The sequence below is a fragment of the Neolamprologus brichardi genome, chromosome 14 (assembly GCF_056152115.1).
Source record: "Neolamprologus brichardi isolate AB-2024 chromosome 14, ASM5615211v1, whole genome shotgun sequence".
Lineage (NCBI taxonomy): Eukaryota > Metazoa > Chordata > Actinopteri > Cichliformes > Cichlidae > Neolamprologus > Neolamprologus brichardi.
This window is the reverse complement of record NC_142117.1, coordinates 24,872,041-24,897,863: the sequence shown is the minus strand read 5'-3', so window position 1 is coordinate 24,897,863 and position 25,823 is coordinate 24,872,041. Positions and strand designations below refer to the sequence as shown.

Genomic DNA, 25,823 nt, shown 5'->3' with positions numbered 1-25,823 from the left:
GGGAGAGGATGCACGGATGGGTAGACTAACAAAGACGAGAGTAAAAAAGAGGGAGCGAGGGAGGGATGTTTACCTCTAGTGTCATTTGGGGGACTGCAGGGGTGTAGGTGGATGGGATGCCAGCTGGCACTGTGCCCAGATCTGTAATTAGCCGTTAATTAGGTAAATTTTCAAAGCTGGTTGATTGATTAATGAAGTGCCTATGCCCTTGTCCTCCCCCATCTTACCCCCACACTCCCCCCAATCTCCTCAGGGAATGTGGGGGAGCATTAAACAATGCTCACAGGGCATGGCAGCCAAACAAAAGCCAGAGAAAAAAAAATAACTGCATAAGCAGCGGCTGATAAACAGCGAGAAGACAAGGAGAAAAGAACAAAGACAGTCAGAAGCAGATGCAGAGATAAGGAGATGATTGCAGAGATGAAAAAAAAAAAGATGCCTTTAGATCGCCTCAACTTCTAAGTGACACATGCGGACGCAGAGGCACGCGCGTTAGTCTGCTGCGCTGATTCCCCAGTCTGTGTCGGCTCTCACAGTTTAGTAATCACACTGAGCCACACACACACACAAGCTACCCGCGCACTCCTGCCCACGTTCTTTGCAGAGACTCAGCACAGGAAAAAAAATGATGTCATGTCTCCGTACTCACTAGTGTGTGTGGGTTGCATTTGTTTCCCACTCTCTTTTTAAGCAGTGTTAGAGGAAGCAAGAATCCCTTAGCAAACAGATGGGCTAGTATCCTGGTGAGACTCAGTGAGTGTGTGCATGTGCTTTGTTTATTAGGTTGTTTGTTCTGGTTGAAAGAGTTTGTTGTTCATTAAACAGCAGCAAAGTGTCTCGCTAATTAGAAACTTGCTGTAACTTAAAAACCAGGATGACAAAGAATCCCCTCTTTTCTTGAAAAATCACGTATGTTACTCTTCACTATTGCAATATATTTAATAAATAAATATATTTTTTTATTTGCAAATTTTATGTTAAAATATGCTGGACTCATGAAAACGATGGGCTGTAATATGCTACTTACACTTTAGTCCTATATTATAATAAATAGTTATACAATTAGAGGAGACGTTGAATAGAGTTAAATACTTTTACCTTAATTCTGGCTGTTAATGGTATTTCACATCGACTGAACAATTGAAATACTTGTAATATCACCAAGCAGCCCACACCTATGCATGCTGGGGCTGCTGGTGTAATGTTGTTAAGTAACGCTTACTCAGTCTTTTCCTCCGCTACTTCAAATTGAATGGTGTAAAATCTTTTGAGATTAAACACTCACTTTTGCTGAGAGTGTTTACTGTGAGTCACTCACTCCCCAATCTGCCTTACCTTTTTCAGTTTGAAGCTCTATTTTGGTGGAGTAATGCTGGACAAGCTGTGCTGAACCTTTGCCCTCTGTACCGCCTTGCCTTGCCTCCTCTTGCACCTCCGCCCACAGCACACTACACTCTTAACTCCATTTTTTTTCTTCCCCTCTCTGTCTTGTCACCACTCTCTCTGCATCTTTCTCTCTCTTGCTTCGTCTGTCCTCATTCAGACTGTATCACTCTGCTGTGGCTCTTGTGGTCGCTGAAGGACAAACACTCATCAGCATAAGGCCTGGGTGCCATACTATGTGTGTATGTGTGTGTTTGTGCATGTATGTTTGTGTGGTTCTTCATGTTGGCTCATGTGGGCTTGAAGGACCTTGCGGCTGGCCTGTAGGGGAGGGGGAGGTTCAAACATACTTCAATATCATAGTTCCATGAAATATGCATGAACACACACACATAGAGGAGACACTGCAGCACTGTGGTTTTTCCTTCTTTACTTCTTCCAACATTGGAAAACCTCCTAGATTCAAGCTCACCTTCCCAGTACCTCCCAGACCCAGAGGTGGAAAGTAACGAATTACATTTACTTGCGTTACTGTAATTGAGTAGTTTGTTTGTGTATTTGTACTTTTCAAAGTCATTTTTCAAGTCTGTAATTTTACTTTTACTTAAGTATATTTTTTAAAAAGTATTGTAGTTCGCTACGTTTTCAATCACACCCGTTACTGAGTAAATTAAAAAAAACAAAACATTGCGCTTCGGAAATACTGCAGGGAATGATGGGTAGTAGAACAAATTGGCGCTAAGGTCACGATAAAGATGGAGTCTGACATCGGTGTTACGGATCCAGTGAAAAAAGAAGCCCCGTCGAATTCTACTGACCCTGAACTCGAAGAAACGGATGTGAACCCCTGGCCGTATTTAAGGGACCATTTCGGCTTCAAGTGCAAGAAAGGCAACAGCTTTATTATGCAGTGTAAGCTGTGTTTGCCCAGAGAGACCTAGTTAGCAGCTTTTAAAAATTCCACATCAAACCTGCGCAAGCATGTAGAGGTACGTTAAATACAACTCGTACCGTTATGGTAGCAAAAAGGCTGTGTTCAAATTAATCACATTAAGTTAAGACATTTGTGAAAAACACAGATAACGTTGGTAATGTTGGTAAATTGCCAAAAGAAAATGTGTTTACCTACGTTTTTCCTGTTTGTTAATAATAATAATAATTTATTTAAAAAAAAAGTTAAATTAAAGACAGAAGCGGCTACTTTCTTACTTAACCCACATATGTTCACACTGCAGGCAAAAGAATAACAGAGCGCTCACTTACCTTAGATTAGTCAAAGACAGCTGACTTCTGTTACTTGTTAATTAGCACTTGCAACCTCCCGTTAACTAGCCTGTTACTGTCCAATAAAAAAAAAAACACGAGGTATATTGGTATAATTTACCAGCGGTAGCTATGTAATGCATTGATGTCTTATTAGGGACGTCAAAAAACTTTCTCTCAAACTTAACACTGGCCTACCTGCCTCAGCTGCCTTCGAGCGTCTCTTTAGCTGTGCTGGACTACTGTTCACTGCAAAGTGATCAAGGATGAACTCTACTAACTTTGAAAATCAACTGCTCCTCAAAATTAACAGGAAGTTCAGAGAGTAACACTCTAGGATGGATACAAAGGAACTTTAATCTAGAGGTACAGTAGGGCAGGGCCAAGTTTAAAAAATTAAAAAACATTTTTAAAGCAGCTGCCGTTCAGTTCAGTACTTGTTCTCTTATTTGACAGTTTAGAACACATTCTCATGTGAAAGAATGATATGGTTTTGTATTGAAACCACTGTGATACCTGACAGTTTGGTTGATTGGTTTGGTGACCATTATCCATTTTCATGTATAGACTTGCAGTTTAACTGCCACTGCACTTTAATTAAGTTTTTCTTTTCACTAAAAAAGAACTACTTTGAGATTTATATCCCACTGTCTTTTTTTTGCACTACTCAGAAGCGGCTGTCCTCCTGCTGACAGAAAAGTAACTATGTAACTTTTACTCTGAGTACATTTTAAATGAGCTACTTTTTACTTTTACTTGAGTACATTTTTAGACAGGTAATTTTACTTGTACTTGAGTAAAATTTCAGCAAAGTAATAGTACTTTTACTTGAGTAAAATATTTTAGTACTCTTTCCACCTCTGCCCAGACCTCAGCTGTCATTGCATCAGTGTCAAGCTGATGTTGCAGTTTGCAGTTGTACTGCTCTCTCGGATAATTGTCGACCTCCTTGAAACAAGATGTTACATCTCAAGGGATTTATCCAGATACAACAAATTTCAAGTACTTGTACTACAGTTAACTATTTCCATTTTATGTTTCTTTTTTTTAAAACTTCTGATTGGCACACGGGCTCACAACTGACTGGTTGCTACACATAGCTCATGCTTCATGTAATGATGACTTCACCTCCACTTAGCCCATGCACTTGTATTAATTAAAACATGGACATTTGAGAATCAGTAAATGAACCTTTCCTGCCAAGGATATTGACCACACGAATTGCCAGGTCCAGAACAACAAACATTTTTTTTGTTGAGCTGGCCTGAGTGTACTCCATATTAAATATGCAGTTATCAATCATCACTTCCAGAAACAGTACTTAAAACACTGGTGTCCACCAAAGTACTTAACATGCTGAAGGCAAAACCATACTAATACAAGTCATGTTTCTACCAGCCTTCGGGCTAAACTAACATTCTGTATGTAGACATATCTGGGCAAATTTGAGAGCTTACCTGGGAATTGATTAGCTTCACTTTTGAATGCTGATGAGGTCGTGTGGAGCAGTGAAAGCAGAGATGCTAATTCAGTGATATATAACAGAACATTATCTGCAAGCTGGAAACAAATTATGTCTCTGTGCTCCTGCTTTATTTGACCATAATTGTAGACTAGTATTAGGTACCTTGTACAGTTTGTTCTGCATTTCAAATATGCTTTAAAAAGTTTATGTGTACATTTACATTTGAGCATCTATATGAGCTAACTTGATTGCACGAGTAGATCCCCATGATTCACAGCAGAGTGTGGCCCCCTGGGATGGTTTGTTGAGGTTCGTTCAGTCGCACAAACCGAAGATCAAAGCCAAAGTGTTGAGATGAGAATGAAGATAAAACGCTTCAGCTTGGTTGCTGTCATTGCAGAGAAAAAGATACAGCAGGTGGGCTGCCTGATGAAATGATTTAAGTGATGTATAGTTAAGAGGCGAATAGGACTGTGAGGAGAAGGATGAAAAAGAATAAAAAGCACAGAGCTGACTGTATTAAAAAAAGATAAATTGCATAACATCCTCTATGCTTAGCTGCATTCAGCTTGTGCATCCATGGCTGCTTGTCTGCTAACTGTGTTTGTGGACATTGATTTCCTCCTGGCTCTGTGACATGTTTGCACTTTTCCTCTTCCTTTTGTTCAGCCCAGGTGGAGGGAAAGTGTCACTGTAAGCATTTCTGTAGCCTGCGTGGGAGATCACTCTCTCATCTCTCACCGCCAAGAATCCAAAGCAAAGTGACGTCTTCATCTATGCCTCCACCTCTACCCTACTTAATCCCTTTTCACTCTATGTCAAGGGATGACATAGAGTGAGGGTGGCTCACTCTATGTCATCCCTTGCTTTCCCTCCCACTGCCTTTCCATGCACAGTTACACATTCACATTCACAAATGCACCCCATGCCCTCCCCCTGCCGTGCATGCACACGCGCGCGCGCACACATCCCTTGGCGTTTCTCCTGACAAATTCTAACAAATGTTTTATTGGTGTCAGTTGGTGTCTCATTTGAATTGAATTTATACACCTCTGCTCCAGAGTTGACATCGATCGGGCTTAACTCATTTAATAGCCATGACATTTGCCTATTAGCTTATTTACTGTCAAAACAGGCCCAGGCTCAGCTGGCTTCCTGAGAGACACTAACTCTTGCATTTGTATCCGTTAGGGAAGAAAATGTGATTGCTTGTGCAAAATATAAACTCAAGAAGAATGTTCCGCCCTGAAATACACACAGGGATGGACTAAAATGAATGTGCTTCATCTACAGTTAGGTGCATAATTTGTAGAGTTTTGTAGTTTGCGTCTGTACACCACCACAGTGCTTTTTAAATCAAGCAGTCTGCATGTGATTGAAGTGCTGACTTTCCTTTTTAATTACAGCCATATTTATACATCATGCTCCATTTTCTGAGGTTCAAAAGTAATCGGACAAGCTAACATAATTTTAAATGCAAGAAATGTTTTTAGTTCTTGAATAAAAATGATTTGTAGTCAATGTTTGCCTAAAGTCTAGAAACTATGCATACTTATAAACAATGTGGGTTGCACAGCATGCACAAGACTAAGCTTATAAGTGAGGTGCTTATAAATTCATCTTGGCTATGTGACAGGGAGATAAAATGAGGAGAAGAGAAGGCTAATTTCTCCAAAGGCAGAAAGAGAATGATGGATGACTGAAAATCTGAAAGGATTAGGAGTTAGAAGGTAGATAAGATGCGGCAGATTTTGGAGTGATTATGACGATAATAACTGTGCCTTTGAAGCCTTTATGACTCTACATTTGCGTGGGTATGAGATCAAGTGTATGCACGGGCACAGGTATGTCAGTCAAAGTGTCTGATTCCTTCTTTGTTTCTATCTTCATAAGAGGTAGATGTTAACTCTTGCATCCGTGGACCTGGAAAAGCACTCGTAATTACACGCTCACATCAGCTTGTGTACACACATATAAACACAGCAACAGTCTTCAGTGGCACATTAAAGCCCTTCCAAAACAAATCAATGAAAGCTGTTACACAAATGAGGAAAAAGATGACAAATGAACAAGAGACAGACAGCAAAATGGATGTCGATCCAGAAGTAGGAGAAAAACGCAAAGTATCGTGAGGGAAAGGGGAGTCCTCACTTTTTATTTTTGCATTTCCTGTTTTTTGTGAGCACATGGTCTTGAATCGCTTGATTGGATATTTAAAGCAGGCTGTGTGCAGCATTTAGATGAGAGCAATGGTTTACAGCTGGTGTATAGCGATTTGATTAGATGCTGCAGCTCACTGCAAACGCCCCACAAGCTTCTAATTGGTTATTTATCTAGAAAACATGCCATTTAGCTGACATTACTTAAACTAAACAAGCATATAGTGACATGTGTGCTCACATGTAGTCACGTACAGACAGAGATGTGGCACACACACATACACACACTCACATATATATACTATAGCACAACATAAATCTGCTGAAAGCATCTCCAAACCATCTGCAGCAGTAATAACAATTTGGTACCTAAGGCTATATGCTTCTCTTTGCCCTCACACCTTTTCTCAGATTGCTCCCCCCCCCCCCGCCCCTATTGCAGGTCCCAGTTTTTTTTTCCCATCATGCATTCATTCTCTCTCTTTCACTTTGTTTTCTCACTCTTGCTTACACTCTTTCTCTTAAGCATGATGTTTTGTCCCCCTCTTTTTTCCCCACTCTTTAGCCTATCACATACGCTGATAGGCTCAGTTCTCTAGGCCAATGAGTCTTCCATAACGAGATCCCCTGAGGAGAGAAGAGTGGTGTAAAGAGCAGCAGGGACAGAAAATGGGAGGGGAAGAGTTGGGGTTTGATCTCCTTTCTGACCTGGACAAATAGTGCAGCCTCTGACTCAACCTCTCACTACCACTTCTCTTTCTCTCAGTCTCCCTTAACCCACCATTTACGTGTTCCACTCCCCTCTGTTCAGGAGCCATCTATCATTACTGTCCATTGACCCGATCAGATGCATTATAATCTTCTTCTGACAGCACTCCTGCTGTGTTTGCAATACACTGCACAGCGAGAAAGGCTGAGGAGAAGTGCAGACAGTTGTCTTTACAGAGGAGAGGGAGTCTGGGGTAAAAATCAAATGGGTGCATATCTAAAAGTGAGACAAAACGTTCTTAGGAAAAAAGGAGCTTTTACAAACACTTACCCACCCATGTTCTGGAGTTTGTCACAAAACTGATTCTTTAAAGATTGATTTTCTGCTTTCAATAATAATCTCTCTCCTGTTATTTGAGTTCACTACAGATTACCCACAGTCCTTATTTCATCGACCAAGAAAGTCAAGCAGAAAGGAATGATGTGCCAGTCAATGACTGTTAAACTAGAGTTACCTCCCTGATATCATAAGTCCGGGCTGTGGCAGCTAGCTGCTGTTTGCCTCATTAGTATGTGCACTAACAGAGTGGCAAGCTGCTCATCCTTCCTCCGACAGCGTTTTAGCAGTTTAAGCAGGAGTTCAATAAAAGGGACTCTTAATGAAATGCTCTCTGGCCATTTAAGGAGACATGGTCTCTGGCAATTTTGTAGTGGTTGTCTTTACACAATCTGTGTACTTTCATTGACTTTTGGCGTATTTGTCAAGGCGCACCTTTCAAAAGAAGTGTACAAATGAGCGGCAACCAGCATAGTCTTGTGTCGGCACGGCATGATGGATATGTTGTAATCATAGAACATATCCATCATGCTCCCTGCTTTATACCTAAACACAATTGGTTTAGGTATAAATGTAAAATGTGTAATTTTATTTCTGTATTGCTAGAGCTAAACTTAAATTGCAGGAGATTTTTTTGAAGAACTCCTCAAAAGCTTCTCATTCTCGACTTTCTTGCTTCAGGGCTCAGTTGATTCTGTGTCAGTGTTTTTGAGACAAGATAACATACTGAAAAATGTGAGATCTATGGTAGCTTCTGCACAGTTAACAGTTACTCATTCATCCAGTATTGTAACATTGACACTTGTGACAACACACGAATAATATCATAAAAATGTGGCTAGGTGTGTGAAGCTCACTCAGGTACGCTCAGGCGATGTCCTCTGTGTGAGTTTCTGACAGCTCAGTCTGCCCTTTCTCGTGTTTTTTGATCAGAGAGTTAGGAATGAAGGGGCAAGGTGTTGCCCTTTTATTTGATGCATACATTATGCACCAATAGTTTTCACTGCATCACAAATAAATAAATAAAGCAGCACATTAAAGAAGTCAAAGATCTAAGATTCCTCTGGATCAAACACCTTTTTTCTTATGCAGACCATGTGTACATGTTGATGAATATAAAGTGCTTTAATGTTGTCGGGCTGTAAGCATGCTATTGTTAGGTCAGAAATCTTCTCAGCAAAGAGACTCTGCTTTGAAGTTTTGCATTTGTCTATAATAGTTTATTAAATCTTTGAAGCTTCTGTGAAGATGCTTGTCTTGCATATGCATTCATACTAACTGTACTGAATAGAGCTGTGTGTATGTGTGGATCAGATCCATACGTACATGTGTATCTGCACGTCTTTAATGTGCACTCACATACAGAGCACCTGTCTAGTTTCCCCTGTAGCAGTTTAAACACGGGCCAAATGTGTCCTCACAGTCTTCTAGCGTCACCATGGTAACAGTGAACTTGCTCAGAATGCCCTTATTTACTTATGCAAATGACTTCCTGCAGCCCCCCAGCCTGTCAATCAAGATCGCAAGCATATTGAAAAAAATATAGTTAGAAAGGTGAGAACTTTCAGTCTTTGCTACAAACTTATGTAACCCTCACTTAGCTCCAGTTTGTATAAATCAGTGCCTCCATATTTTTTTGTCTTCTAATGCTGTGGTAAATCTCATATTACCTAACGGACCCTTTGTTGGGTTTCAAGTTGAAGCTTGTCTCTCATTTATCCATTTGCATTTATCCTTTAATCCATCCTGTTCTTTGTTGTGTTTCCTAATGCTGCTTCTTAATGCTACTTAATTGTTAACTGTCTGTGCCAGTTTCATGCTGATTCATCTGCATTATGTAATTTGTTTGCAAGATACAAATAGTGGGAATGTTTTGTGAAATTAAAATTGTCTGTCCCGAGCCAGACTAGCTTGCTTATGTACTTTTTCCAATATTTTGCACAAGCTACCAAATATCTTTCCGCTCTCGTTCCCTTTTTTCTCTGTCCTTAGCTTTCGCCCTCCTTGAGGTTTTGCTTGTTTATTCTCTTCTTCTTGTGACTTCTTCCAGCTGCTTCGTCTTTTGCTTTTATTTTTCTATCTGCATTTTGCTCACTAACCCACTATCCTTTGAAATAAGAGAAAGGAGAGTCATTCTGATTCTTTAAATGGTGGCAATTACTTCTTTTATATACGATCCTCTGAAATAATCATATTTCTTGAGCATTTCTTTAACAATATTTATTTGTTAAAATGATTTTTTTTAATGCTGTATTATGGTCAAGGCAATACTAGTATAAGCTCTCTACTTAAAATCTGACATGAGATGATTTCCAAGTCAGGTGACAGACTGAAGCGCTGCCCCAAATGAAGCAATTAAACAATGTCTTGGTGCCAGGTGAGGCAGACAGCTGAGGTGGTTAAGCCCGATATCTGAAACGGTCAACTAATTTTAGAATTGGGCAGAATTGCCAGATCACTTAATGTCCAGCTGAGTGGGGTCACTGCATGTGATTTATCACCTCAGTCGTCAACAACCAGACGCTCAGATTATGAGATGGATTTGTGGTATGTCTGAAATGTTAATTGGCTGACTGTCAGCTTGAGCGGTTCAGCAGTCCGATTTTCTGCTTTCAAAAGATCTCTTATTACACTGGTCAACAATTTTTCAGACGTTATCTGCTTTAGAGGTAGAGAGGTGAGCTATTTTTTAAAAAGATTTTGAGGTGCTCAAATATGACAGTTAAAATAGATGATTGGCTACCATTTCCAAGATATCAAATTTTTTATTTTAACACCTGTGTTTGTTAAATAGTTGAGTTTTAATTCTGAATTGTTAACTTTTTTCATTTGTTTATGGTCAATTCATATGATAATATTTAATCTTTCTTTGTTGTGTAACAGTTTAAAAGATATATATATATATATATATATGTATTAACTCTTATCTCTCCGTGTATATAGATACACGGAGAGATAAGAGTTAATATGAAACACATATACATCATATTTAATGGAAAGCACAGCAGGGCTATTTCAGTTCACAAAAAAAACTGGACTGAAATTATTTAGAGCCCAGCAAGCCCAACCAGGGAGGTCAAGATGTTGTGTCAAGGTGGCATGTTGTGACTTGTGATTTATGTCTGTGGATATCTCCACAAGCAAACTTATTTTATTTGATAAGGTAGCGCACCAGAACAGGAAATGCAAAGGTTATCTGCCTTTTGGTGGTGCAAGTCACGTTATTTTAACAGCATAGTGTGAAAGAAAATGACAAATATTACTTGTGAGACATATACTTATTTAACATTTTGACAGTACAGTGCCATGAAAAATTGTTTTCCCTCTTCATGATATATTTGTTTTTTTGCACACTTACGGTTTTTAAGTCATTAAACTTTCAATATTAGACGAAGATAACCCAAACAAATACAAAATGCATAATTTGAATGATGATTTTATTTATTAATGGAAAAAAAACGTAGACTAGTGTAAGCTAATAGCTTGTCCCAATCTTACTCAGTTCTTTCATGTTGTGGTTCAACATGACAAAAGCCGTGATATGAAACTGAGTTTCAGGACAGATGTCGTCTGCTCGTTGTGAATGTGTTAGACTTCATTTCATTACCTTTTTCTGGCTTTCCATTTATATTAGAAATATACAAAGTAACATTACCATCTTATCTTTCCAGCCAGCATTTGTGAGGACATAGATGACATAAATAAAGGCTGTTCATCAGTAGATAAAACCTGCCAGAGTTTCTGTGCAGTGTGAGTTCCATTGATAGTCATTTGATTGTACAGTCAGTGACAGTTTCTAGACCTCTGAAAATAACTCCTTCCATATCTGATCACAGTCACTGTGTCAGCATTTCAGGCCTGTCCAACAGGGATTAGATCCTCAGGCAAACCTAAAACAACATAGAGCAAGTCTTTGTATCGCTTTACAGACTGGTCTAAAGGAGGTGGCTAGGGACATGTCCACTGCTTTGGTGACCCCAAACCAGCAGAAAATGAATCACACTCTGAAATAACAACATGGATTTTTTTTAATGGCTTGGGAGAAAGATCCTTGACATTTTGGGTTCTTTGACTGGATGATTGCCACTGGTGGTTGTAAGTATGTTATCGATTTCTCGAAGCAGAACCTCTTTGTGGAGCAGTTTCACAAAGCTTGTTTGGTGATAGCAAAAACGAGACACTCTGGGTCTATAGCTGTGTGTGTGGCCAATGACTATTCATGAGTTACTGTTCAGTCTGTGTGATCGTCATGGTGTGGTATGTGTGGAGAGAGGAAGAGAGGTTTACTGTTTACAGTTTTAACATTTACTGCGAGAATGAGCTCATGTTTCTCCTCCTGCTGTCATTTAGCAGATGCTGTTTCTTGTCAACAGTGAACAGAGAGATGAGCAGAATTAGTATCAAACCCACGATACTAAGACAATAATGTAAGTGGCAGAAAGACAGTAAACAAACACTGACAGAAGAGAGACAATGGCATCTGCTCTAACTGAGCTGCAGAGTGAGTGAAACCTCACGTCTCTGATGTACAAAAGATCCTTTTTTAAAATTAAATATGTATTTTTTAAAGTTAAACTTTATTTTCATTTCATATTTTTCCATTTTCTTTTATTTAATAAGAAGCCTATTATTGCACATGTATCATGGCCATATAAAATATAACGTCTCATTTCCTTTTTTTTTTCTAGGCAGCTACAACCTGTGTGGTTTCATTGTTATTAACCCAGAGTTTGTCATAATTATGTGATGTATATTTTGACATTTACAGAGCAGGCCTATTACAAACTCTAATTTCCATTTCTTAAAGAAACATTTCTAATATCCACTTCTAGTAGGTGTGTTTTGTAGATTTCAAAGCTAACCTTCTTTTAAAATAAACATTTTGGTGTATGCAGAATATTGCACATCTGTCTCCCATAACTGAGCAACAAGCAAATCCTCACATTTGAGAAGGTAGAACCCTCTGGTTATTGATTAAACAACCTTTTAATCAATAAGTTGTCCATGAAGTATCTGTTAATCAACTAATGATTCTACATAAATCTAGCAAAATATATATAGTTAGCATATAGTCTATCTATCTTCTATCTATCTATCCATATATATGTATATATGTATATATATTAGATGAGATGCATTGTGAGGGTGATGGGAGGGAGTATATGTGTGTATATATATATATATATATATATATATATATATATATATATATAAATCTGGATCTGTTGTGTATAGCAAGCAAGGCGTGTGTGTGTGTGTGTGTGTGTGTGTGTGTGAGAGAGAGAGAGAGAGAGAGAGAGAAAGTGAGAGTAAGTTAATTTCATGCAGTGTTACCTCATTTTGTAGCATAAAAATTAGGATGATACATCATTATACATATTCAGTGAGAAGCTAGCTTACATGCATAAGAAGTTGTCTGAGGGATGAAGAGATAAAAACCTTGCAGTTTTCAAGGAGAAAAATGTTTCAAAGATAAAAAAAAATTTTCAATTTCTGGCCACAAAGAACTCTTTAAATTGGTTGAGTTGTTACCCTTATAGCACGTAGCAGTCTTGAGATTGCATTTTGAGTCTCCGGCGTATCCTCTGGAGGAGTTTTATTTGACTTTTGAAGTGAGCAATTACCCCCCCCCCCCTCCCCCCCATTATATTGTTTACTCCTTTAATTAAGTCAGTGTTTAGTCATTCCTGCTGATGGTGAAAATGACTTTATAGTAAATCAGTGTAAAGTAAAAGGAAGACAGAAGAAAGACAGCTAGCTGCATTTAAAAGCACTGTTACTTCTTATTACACTCACACACTCATATAAATAGTCATTATCTTTTAGCTTCATTGTTTTTTTGTTTCATTTACTCAAAAACTGCATTTTAATGCAAAACAACACATTATTTTTTTGTAAAAGTGACATCTGCACTTCCAAAATGAAATAACAAATTTAATGCATGAATAGCCCAAGGCTATTGAAAATGATTCAAGATTTGCAAAACTATTATGTGAAGAGCATGAGATGATGTTTCTTTTTGTGTGCTTTTCCAGCTCTATTTCACATTGTGACTTTTGTAACTTTCATTTCTTTTGCTCTTATACTCTCTTTTATATTTTACTCTGTCATTTTTCTTTTCTCTCTCCAGATTTCAGCCAAAAAGTATGAGACCTTATTAAATCATTTCTGGTGCCTTGTGCACCTTCCGCAGTGGCAATGCTGGACAAGGTCAGAATACTGATAAATGGAGCACACGTGTACTCGGGCAGCCAGACATTTTTTATTTCAGGCCATACAGCTCAGATAGTGTGAGGGAAGCAGATCGGTGATTTCATGTGTTGAAATAGAGTCTGAAATTCAGCGCTGCCCCGCCTGCACAAACCCAAGCATTTATTAACTCCTCGTTAACCTTCAATGAAGAGTGTCTTTTTTGCGTGTGGTACAATAAAGCATCCAGTATCTATCTCTTAGATGTCTTTAATGTCACTTCTGTATTTTCCACTCTGTCTGACACAAAGAGGACAAACATTGCACACCGAAGCAGAAGCCTCACAATGCTTCACCACCTTAAATGAGAATGATGCTTCGAGATAAGCCCTGAAAGCCGCAGAGACATAAAAGATACAAAACTGGTTCTATAAATAGTAGCAGTCTGCACAGATCCTCAAAGCAGTAGTTTTTTTGGGGAGGAAATATTTTTTCCACTTTCTTGTCTTGCTTATTTTACCACAAAGACTGGAAGCTGCTACCCTGGCTCTGCCAGAAAGTCTACCTGCCGAAACCTCTAAAGCTCACTAAAGCCTTTCTTACACATGGCTCAACGTAGCTAGTTTTGTGAATCGGTTAAAGTGACAGCCTTTTGTCATTCAGACTGAGGTCACCTTTACATCCTTATTCCTCGGTGCTTCATTTATACACAATTCAAAAGGCATGTAGACTCTTGAAAATGTTTTCACTTTCATATTTTTGCTTAAAGGTACTGCCGTATATGCGAGCGCTGACCCTTCCCATCGCCTACAGGCTTCAAGAGAGCCCTCTTTTGGGTTGGGTTGAGATAAAATGTTATTAACGTCATATAATTGTTGTTTAAGGCATGCACCAGAGTTATCCTGTTTTTTGCAAGCTAAACAAAGCGTTAGACAGTCATATATTTGTGCCTGATTATTTGTATCGCTGCTACATGCAGCTCTGAATTGCGCCATGCTGAAAATGAATATGGCTGAGCGCGTATTGCCTGATTACCATCGCAAAGGGATCACATTGCTCATTCATACAAGAAAGGTGCCGACAGCTATATGTAAAGGAATTATTGCCGGAGAAGGCATTAATAACACATTATTATATGGTATACCTTTTTATTTAATTCATACAAAAACCTTGAATGTCTTCATTCAAGAAATCATAAAAGTCATTTAAAAGCATTCAAGGATATAAATATCAAAACACACCATTAAAATAGCACGATTCATTTTACCGTTACACCTCACTGTGTAGCCAAATGCACTTGAGCGAAATCAAGATAATTCAGCAGCCTGTTAGAAGTAGGTTGGCTGTATCAGTGACAGCAGGGCTGGTGCCTGTAGTAGCATGTGTAGAGGCTATGTAATGGTTATATTTAGCATCTCATCTCCCAGACGGTTCTCTGAGCACACAGTCGACTGGCACAGCAGCCTATTCTGGTGAGAACTGTGAACACTGGGAACAGTTAATGCCGTTCTGGCAAAGCGATATCATCGGGAGTAATCTTTTTTTTTGGACAAAAGTTTTACTACACATGCCTCTGTGTGAATGATGAGTTTTCCAGCATCTATCAGTTCTTTTCTCCAGCCTCACTTCTAATACAGATACTGATTTCCCTCTTTTCTGTAACATTTTGGAATTCCTGTGTGTGTGTGTGTGTGTGTGTGTGTGTGTGTGTGTGTGTGTGTAGTTTTTCCCTCTCTCACCTGTATTCTCTTTTTTACCTTCTTTCATTCACTCCCAAAGCTTGTTTCCCTCAGTAATCTTCCTGCCAGAATGAGAGTTGGAAAACAGGCTTGTGTTTTTGTGACAGAGTGTGTGATGTTCCTTGTGATCCCTCCCAGTGTTTGAAGCTGCATTACATCAGACTTTCCATCCTGCCTGCAAATCCTGACTTTCATAGTATTTGTATGTAAGCAGGAAAATGGGTGAGCTGAGGTATCGATTCCCCCCCAATATATTCTGTATAAACATGAGAAACATTCACATGCACTGCACACAACAAAAATTTACTTGCACATACTTGCAGGTTTGCACACAAGCACAAAACTCGTATCTGAATGCACGAATGCTGCAGACTTTTTGAGTTACAGGTATGCACACAGGATACACGCTGACATCTGTACATCCTGCTGCTGCTGTTTGCTGCTGAAACACTGGGGCTTACTCCTCTGCATTATAGATGAGGAAGCTGTGAACAGCTTGTTTGCTTTCTAAATTAAGTTTTTCTCTCCTTTCTTCCTCTGCTTCTGTCTCTCCCTGGGTTGCTGCTCCTTTTGCTTTTTACACCCTGAGATGAGCCAAAGCCTCTGCATGCCAGGATGTTTTGCTGCTTTCCTGCATTTTTGTAAATGTGTAAGCAGCCTCTCTGCTAACAATGGGTATGAGAAGGTCTCATCTTTAATGTATGTTGCCCTGTGTATAGAAAAGTAACACCTTCAGAGCCAGAGACTTCCCTGCTGGCTAGCCTGTAGTGGATTGCAACTATAGCCCCTAAGCACATACTCACAAACATTCGTACAGCCATCTATTAGCTATATCCGTTTTAACCCATGGAGGGTAACAGAGCAGCTTGATGGTCAACTATTAACCATAGCCAATTAACCTAAGATGCATGTCTTTGAGCTGTGGGAGGAAGTTGGAGCTCCTTCAGGAAATCTGCAGAGCCACAGGGAGAACATGCAAATTGCACTCAGAAAGACCTCAGCAGACCAGCAAGATGTAGCCCAGAACCTGTGAGTGAGGCAACAAGCTCAGCACAGCTGTGCATTCCCACTGCACAGAGCTATAATTCTCCTGTACAATGCAAGACTGGATCAAGTGTCATCTCTCTCTGATTCTTTTTCTCTCTATATGAGTTTTTCCTACATTTCCTACAATTAGACTGCACTAAATAAGGGTTCAAAGATTTAGAGCATCCTAAAGTCAGCAGAGAAACTGAAGTCATTTTATTTGAATATAATGTAAATAACTGCTTGAGCTGTTTGCAGTGGTCTGTCTGGAGTCACTTGTTTCTGATACTTTTGAAGTCTTCTTCCCTTGCATCCTCTTTTGTCACACCAGCCCTCTGCATGTCCTCCTTCAGCCCATGTATCATATATCTACCATTCCTTCTCTCCATCATATCAGTCAGCTCTCTCCCTTTCCCATAGTCTCTACATTTAAAGTCCTTACTCTCACCTCCACACTACAGCCTTTCATTCTCGCTTACTGGCCTCTGAAAACACCTCACCTCTTCCTCTGTCTTTAGCTATAGAGATAGAGGAGGAGAACCATTTCCATCAGCACTCATCCAGTATAGAAATCTTACTGATGATCTGCATGTTAGTTTTCCTGACACTACACTCCCCATTTATCTGGGCTCGATCTCTTTGCCATAACAAACTTGTGCCTTGTGTGCTCGCTAGTTGCTTTGCACTTCATCTAAACACATTAGCTTCATCCAAGAACCATATATAAAAAAAACATTGAATCCCAGCTTAAAGAATCACTCATAACATCCATGGACAACATTACACCCACACTTTAAAGCTACAGTACCAGTCAGAAAGTTGGACACTCGTACTTGTTTCCAAATGAATTCAAGTCTGCTTTTCATTTTTCTTTTTCTCTATTTCTCTGTTATTGCTATATTAGATGGCAATCAGATTCATTTAAAACATGAATTGGGTAAACAGAAAACTTTCTTTTTGTACACTCTGTTCGGATTAGTTCAGAAAAACTGAATATTGCATAGACTATAATGAACTAACAAAATTAGACCTAAAAACTGCAGAGCTATTCCAGTGACATTTATTAGCGGTAAATCAAATGTTAGACTATATGCTGTTCCACTCTATTATCTGTTTTACTTAAAGTAATAACACTTTCCTGGAAAGTTGGCATTTATACTTCTCTCCTGTTGTCAAACAAATTCATTCTAAATGGCAGGATTACCTTAAATTATGCCTGCGATTTTGAGTTTCATAAAAAAAATATTGTAGCTTAAATGATATTCAGACTATGTTCAGTGAGTCGCATCTTTCATTTCAACCACTGTAGAAACCGCAAACAGAAGCCCACTGTGACTAATGGGATACTATCTGATTTCTTAGATACTGTGGCATAAACAAAGCTCTGACGCACAAAAAAGAGATTAGGAGTGTCTGTCTTTCTATCTATCAGCCTTCCTGTCTCTTGAGCCTGTCTGTGTCTTACTGTGGTTTCTGCTCAGCTCTTACTGGGGTCTAGGTGGGCGTATCAGAAGTTCTAGCACTTCTGTACAAGCTTTCGCCGGGCTGTCCTTTCCATCCTTCTCTGGTTTAATTTTCTCTGGTCAGACTTTGACTGAGCTCGGTCAGAGGCTATTGATTCACAGAGAGACAAAAAGGAAGGTCAATGAAAGGCAGCAGAGTTGCTTGAGAGTTGATGGGAACTATGAGCATGCACACACACACACACACACCTGCTGTGCTTTTCCAAGAATGGTTTGATTTGTGTTTGCTTGTACTACACATACAAGCACAAATGAAAGCATTGCCTCTTCTTAGATGGATGGCAGTGATTGTGCTGTGCATGCCTCTGGATATATCTCTATCATCAACAGACTTCAACATGAGGTAGAGCTCTAACCTTGCCTGCTCATGTGTTCACCCAAAACAGAGCGAGAGAGTGAGGGAGGGAGAGAGAGGCATAAAATGAGATCCAGTAAACATTATAATTGTGTGTGATATCTCTCTCTTGGAGCATTCTCTTGTTCCCTAATCTGTTCACATGCCAGGCACCTGGACTTCCCTGAATGTCAAGGGGAAATGGCTTATCAGCCACCCCCATCCATTTCTTTTTCTCCCCGTCTCACTCTCATTCCTCTGTCCAGGCAGTCTGTCTGTGTGGCTCCCAGAGGGAGGCTACCCAGAGGTCAGATTTCCCTCTTCACCTTTTCAGTTCCTCTCCAACTTTTTGTCCAGGCTGCCCAGTGGGACGGAGGGTCGCTGGCTGACATTTATCTCCATGGATATGGAGTATGCTCTCAGAATGGGAAATGGGTTTTTCTCCTGCAAGGCAAGAGCCTAGAGAGAAGTATATTTTCATTGGTGTCATTTGGTAAAGAGATGGAGCGTGGACAAAAGAAGAACTCATTTGATTTTGATGTGCGTCCAAATTGCTGCTGAAGAATTGGCTTTGCTGAAGCACCGCGCTCTCTGAGTGATCTGACTTCATGTTTTCAGTGTGTATGTGCGCAAATTATGTTTCTTTGATGCTCAGTGGAATTACTGTAGCTTGTTTGCTAATGGTGAAAGCTTCAGTTACTGTAGGTGCTTAGTCCATTCAGCTGGGTGATACATGTCAAAGTAATATCCACATGAATGCCAGGACCACAAATTTCCAAGCACACGTAATGAGATAACCAGTGTAATTGAGTTCACCTGTCCGTAGTGTCATCTTTTTTTTTTTCTTTTTTTTTTTACCAGCGTTAACATCATGCTTATGCACAGACAGTTATCTCCAGGGTGTAGTTTTGATGTAGCTAGCTAAAAGCTGTTACAGCTTCATTCAAAGTTCTTTCAGGAAAAACTAAAAAATTCATGTTTGACAAAAGTAATCTTTGCAGTAGCTTTTCATGATTTCGAGCAGCAGAATTTCCTCTGTTGTTGGAGATAGAAGTGTTGAATTGTCAGCTTTTTAACTGGGTAACATGAATCTGACATCTTGGTTTTATGGTTTTTGTCAAATGCTGTTAGTGGATCAAAAATCATTTTTCACACTTAAAAGCCAATTCATGCTTTTCATGTTGGTGTGTCTGTTGGATTGTGATTCATTGAGCGATTTCAAGTGTCTCTACACACTATGATGAGCCCTATTTGTTAGCTGACTTGTTTGTCAGCACATACAAATGGTGTTTAGTAGCATAGGCAGTGGTAGTTGTTTCTTGTTGGTAATAAACTACATCAGTATGACTACTTAAAATATGTTTCAAGATGTCTAGAAATTAGAATATAAATCGAACTGGATATCCTCTATTTTCTTCTGGTTATTAAATTAGAAGGGAACTAGAATGGATTCAAACCTCGAACCTTCTTGCTGTGAGGACACAGCGCTATCCACTGCACCACCACGTCGTCAAAAACATTATTAATAGGCCCGTTTGTCACAGAATCAGCACCAACAATTCTATTCATCTGTAACTTAATTGTAGATATCTATAATGAAAGCTTATAGAAAAGAATGGCAGCTATGTCACCATGATATAGCAAACATAAAAGCAGCAAATCATCACTTTTTGACAAGCTGATATTTTCTCGAAGGAACAGGCAACATATTTGATTTTTACTTGAAAATAATTACAAGGAAGCAGAAGAGACAAACCTCTCATGTGGTGACATTGTTTGCACTGCTGAATGCTGTAATTTAATTTTCACAGTGATAGTGTCTTCAAACAGTTACAAAGTTAACACGTTTGAAAAGGGCCTGCTTTGCTCATTAGCAGCTGGGAATGGATCTTCTCACAGCAGGGAGAAGATGAGGCTCTGCCAGATGTAGATTTTGATTATTTGACCTGAGCTCTTCTAGGACTTAAAGGCACTTTGTAAGGCTATGTCTATCGTTTTCTCTCCGTTTTGGCCTCCCGTCCACACTGAGATGGCGTTTTCGCTCATGGAAAACGCTTCGTTTTCAAAGCGCTCTTGAAAACGCATACATTTGAAAACAGTGCTTTCGCGTCGCAGTGTGGACAGCGAAAAAGCAGACTTTCTAAAACGATGAAGCACGTCATATGTCATATGATGCAGTCGTGTGACCAATTAAACTAAAATAGCGGAGGGCATTATACAGCAGTTGTTTTGTATGCTCTCAATTTTGACAGCCCTATTAAAGATTAATATCAGTCTGTACATGCTCCAGGTAGCTTTTCTTCAAATTCTTTAACTCTAACTCGCTTTTGCAACTTTGTACTTTTGTGTTACTCGCAGCAACAACTCCACCTTATTGTTAGTCCATTTAAAAAACTCGGTGCTTTTCCTCAACATTTTGCCGTTACGTTTCAAAGAACCGGAAAGTAAATAAGCGGCAGACTAAATGAGGCAGGTCGAATCTTCTTGCGTTTCACGCATGCACAGGACTGGAACGTAAGCGTTTTCGGCCATTTCAATGTGGACGCACAACTATGTGAAAACGACTGAAAACGCTAGTGTGGACGCGGAGCGTTTTTGGGCGAAAACGCGTTTTCAAATCTATCCGGGCTAGTGTGGACGTAGCCTAAATGAGTTGCTGGTCTTGGGTCTTGGAGGAAATCTTTCAGACTATCACTGTGTTTCTATAAATGTGAGTTGTACAAAAAAAAGGTGCCTGTTTACTGGTCGTCTTTTCTTTGTGTGCCTGTGTGTGTGTTAGTATTTTTAGACGTGGTGCAGAACACAGTGGTAAAACAATTACAGTTCATCATCTAGAGCTTATCCATTGTACTGCTGCAGATGTGCAAAACACATGTGAATTCAGCACGGTCCCCTCCCTTTTTCTACAGGATTGTATTGTTGGCTAATTGAGATTCTATACCAACCTCAGCTCTGTGTGCATTGCTTTTATCAGTGGACTTTCATCTCACCCCGCTTCATCCTCCATCCTCCCGCCTCGACCGAGCAGTCAGATATCACAGCCTGCCCCTGAGCCCTGAGCCCCGCAAGCTGCCGGGGTGGCCAGCTGCTCCCTCCGGCTCTCTAACACCACTAATTGAACCATTTCACTACTGACGATGGGTTGTATGCACAGCAGTATGGGACAAAAGCTTCAAAGTTTTTATGTGCATTACAGTTCTCGTGTGCAAGCAGGTGTGAACGTACAATCGCAGTAAAAAGGGTAGATCAGAGCGACGTTGTTAAGGCTTTGTTTACAACGGAGATAGTCAGAATGGGTTTATCGGGTAGTAAATCAGTAGGCAGCTTGTGTCTGGGGAGCTTTTAATTAGATTTGTCCAATTTTCTCACTTGCACCGACTCCCGTACACGTTCTTTCCTTTTGAATCTCTCGATCTCTTATCGTTCTCATTCACTGCATGACACACTCGCACCTCTTTCATGTGTTACTTGTGCTACGAATGTGTAAATATGGCAGGTGCATAAACCCTGACAGTTTAAAGGCGGTTGGTTAAAGAGACTGATATGTAAAACGGGTCACGTCGACAAGAACGCGTTCGTATCGCTGAGCGCATAGATCCGCTTGTGTGGGTGTGTGTGTGTATGAATATCTGCTGACATAGGCTATGTGCCCTCCAGCAGTTCTCTTTGCTTACCCAACTCTTATTAAAGCAGTAAATACGGCCAGGACATAAATTTGACGTCATGATTTAATTCCACTCTCTCACGCCCTCTCTCTACACTCCCTCGCTCTCATTCGCTCTGTCTGTCTCTCTGTTTCTTTCTGTTTGTGTGTATGCGGGCATGCTGATGCTCGTTAATATAGCATTAATGCTGCCTTCTAATTACAAGAAGCCAAAAACTGCTGGGGGGCGAAGTTTGATGCAGTCTATTTCAGGGTGCTCTTTTGAAATATGCCCACCTTTCCATTTCTCATCAATCTAGTTTAGAGGGGCTGATATATTGCTGCTGTGTGAGTTTTTATGAGTGTGTGCAATTGGAGTTTTATGTAGATGTTCTGGGGTGGTTAAAGAGCCAAACAAGCTGCAGGTGTTAGTGCCTCTTATCCTCCCCAACTTAAAGGCACTCTGGATAGTTGCAGAACAACCTGATATAACAGAGCGCAACCAGGTACACAGCCTTCTATTTACAGTACTGGCCTTTTTCCAAAACACTACACCAAAGATGATCAAAAACCTGAAAAAGATGAAGTTGTAAATATAATTCATTCCCTCCTTAATTTTACTTTGAGATATATATCTGACAACCTTTCACTGCTCCACATAAAACCCCAAATGACGCGATGACTTTCCTTGTGGAGTGTTATATTGCGTAGAGGGAAAACTATATATTTTGTTTTTGTAATTTTGTGTCTATGTTATGCCACACATCTGGTGCAGCCCACATGCAGATGCATTTAAGCATTGTTTGGACTACTTTTGGTGACTGCAGCTAAATGATGGCTTTGTCCGCTGTTGAGTGAGCCATGTGAGCCCCACAAGTCAGGAGTTAGGCTTGACAAGTGTTACGGCCAATCCTAGGAGGTTCTGGGAAGAGTGTTTACTCCTTTTACCACCCTGTTTAAGTGTTATCAAGCTGTGGGACCAACATGAACATCAATTTTCTTTTAATTTAAATACCATTATGGAAGTTTTATTGGATTTTATTGGGTGTAATGCAAGTAGAGATAAGACAGGGCCTTGCAAGCGGCGATAAGGGGAGTGGATCGAGAGAGGAAGGAATGACACATGGGATGTATATGAACATCTGGGGGAGGGATGAGGACAAGTTTTAATGTTATGTCAGATTTGTATAAAATATCAGGTTCAACTTTTAATTGGGCTGATGAATATTATTATGTGGTACCCAAACACATCCTCCTTCTCCATCTCTGCATCATAAACTTTGCCTGACTAAGTCACACACACAAAACTAGTTTCTTTTGTGAATAGCTGTGAAGGAGGTTTCTGTAACTTGTGAAAAATGCATTTGGGGCAGTGCAGAGAAGAAATGGGATGAAAGCACAAAGGAAAGAACACTTTAGCCACACTCCTAACCCGCCCATCATGCCTTTCTTCTTTCCTTTAGTCTGAGACGGAGTGAGACAGTGAAAGTAAGCATTAGGTGTGAAAGGAAGAAAGGGTGAAATCTGGACTCCTCAAGGCTTCAAACAGGAACACGGCTTTCATCACCTTACAGATAGAAAGAACAGAGTGATTGTTCTGTAGAATATGATCATATATTTGCACTGAAATAAGGCCGACCGAGCTTTGTGCAAGAGACATAAAGTTAGCATGTGGTATTAACTTAACCCATGTTTGGTATTCTATTTTGTATCTCTGGATATTACCTATTGAGTTATTACTGATTACAAAAATTACCTTTTTTTAATTTCTGCTTCTACAGCTGTGCTCATTTCACTTCCTGTTCTCTCCTTATCTCTTCTCCATTCCTGTCCCGTGGTTACCTGGGAAACAGTTTCCTTTGCAGTGATAAAAAGAGTCAAATTTAGTTAATGTTCTCATCCCCTTCAGGGCTGACATAAAAATAAAATAGCATTGAATGGCATTGACATGTTTCCTGCACAAACGTGTGCGACTCTGCGGCATTCATTAGGTGCTTTATTAAAATACAGTTTCCCCCCGGTGTCCATAATTTGTAGTGATTTTTAGTTTTTCAATTCCTGACATTTTCTTGGTCATACCTTCCTTGGTTTTATTAATAAGCCACAGTCTTCTACTGGACACATGTCGTCTCTGACCACACCCAACCGCACAATTACTTTAGCCTGTCTTCAGTTTCTCACTTTTCATTGTGCCTGTTGAACTGTGATCGGAAGCAGGTAGTTAAAGCTGTGTAAGCATATATATAGACAGTTAAAAAGAACAGTTTACCCCAAAATCAAATGTACATGTTTCTTGTAACTTCAGCCAGATCATTGCAGAAAGAGGCATGCACCTTCTTGTGTCAAAAGAAGCTTGTGACATTGTGACAGGATATGAACCTGTATTATTAGGCATTTATTCACTTCTTTTGGAAATCAGAAAATATGGCTGGGTTAAGAGGTCATCCAATTACACAGTGGGGAGGTGTGGTGGGGGAGGGGGCTCATGTCACTGGCAGTAATAGTAGAAAGAGGCTACTCACTGAATAAAGGTATTTTCCTTGTGTGTATGCATGGTTATTCCTATGTTTATATTACACAAAGAAGCAAGTGGTATTGATAAATGAATTCCAGTAGCTATTAAAATCATCTAGGTTATTGTTTTTTAGTGCCATTTATCTTTCTTTGCAGATGCATTCGGATAGTAAGCGTTGCCACTGAGATATTGAATTTTTTCTTCCTCTGTTTCCAGTTCAGGAGGATTGTTTTCTTAGAGACTGTCATTGTGATCAATATGGGTTACTCATATTTCAGTGGTGATTCAACTGAAATAACATTTCCAAGCAGTCAAATTGATGGAGACGCTGCAATGCTTCAACTCATGTATGAAGATAATGTTTTGGTGATGTTTATTCAGAATGTTTAAATAGCTCGGTATAGCAAAGGTGGCATGTAGGTAATTATGTGCGGTGATTAATGTGCAATGTGTGATGCAGAAACTGTGAGATTGTGAGAGTCATATAAAATATATTATTGCACATGTGTCCAGTGGAATTAAAATTCCCAATTTTAAAATGGTTGTGTAAAAAAAAAGGAAATTTTAAGTAAAAACTGAAATAATTTTGCGAGAGATATCCTTTATTATTACTTGTCAATAGAAATAGTTTTGTTTGTTTTTTTTGTTTTTTTTTGGGGGGGGGGGCGTCTCTCCTGTGTGTGTTTGTTTGTGTATGTACGTGACAGGGACCCAGTGTGTGATAGCTGAGCCCTGTCACCCACTCCCACAGTGAGGTGAAATGCTTTTCACTGCTCGCTGCCTTTATTTTCCATGCTCCTCGGGCTGCATGAGCATCCAGGTGGGACAGCAAGCAGAGAATATTGAAGCCCCGTAGCTATGTGCATGAGTGTGTGTGGCGTGTACAGGTATGCATGTCTGTTTTCCAGCATAGCTGCGTGCACATGTAGTGTGTAGCTGCATGATTTTCAACCAGCGGAGTGTATCCAAAAGCTGAGGCATCCCTGTAGGCAAGCTTTCACTATCCAGCAGTCCCGTCACAAGCCTTTCTCCGTCCTGCTGCTACTTTTACAGGATTAGAGCTGCCACCAGTGCCTCTTCTGTTTGTGTGGCTGTGTGCTTCACAGTGAAGATGGCAAAATGATTGAGCAAAGTTGGAGGCAGCAATATCCATCATTTATATAATGAAGCCACTTTTTTTTTATTGAGGTGATGGCAGAAAAAATTAGCTTTGCAGCATGCTATCCCACATCTATATGACGGTTGTCCTTTTGGCCATCATTGAACTGTCTCAGTCGCTACCTTATTAACTGTAGCATGCAGCTGCATGACTAATAGACTAATATTACACTGATAACAATCCTTACTGTGGTGTAATTGCATGAGGCAATTTCCATCCGCATTAGCCCATCTCTCCTGCACTGATAAAGAGCTGGGAAACCTTCCCATTAACTGCCTAGAATTAGTTATTAGATCAACAAATATCAGGCCTCAGAGTTGCTCATGAGATCTGTCAGAAATATATTAAATGCAGATGGGATGTGTCTGGCACCTGATCAT

The 25,823-nt window shown here is 39.8% G+C and overlaps 1 protein-coding gene across 1 annotated transcript in view; it reads left to right on the top strand.

Annotated features, from left to right (window-relative positions):
* Positions 1 to 25,823, top strand: part of schip1 (schwannomin interacting protein 1) — a 217,200-nt gene that overhangs the window by 12,840 nt on the left and 178,537 nt on the right. The window lies entirely within an intron of this gene.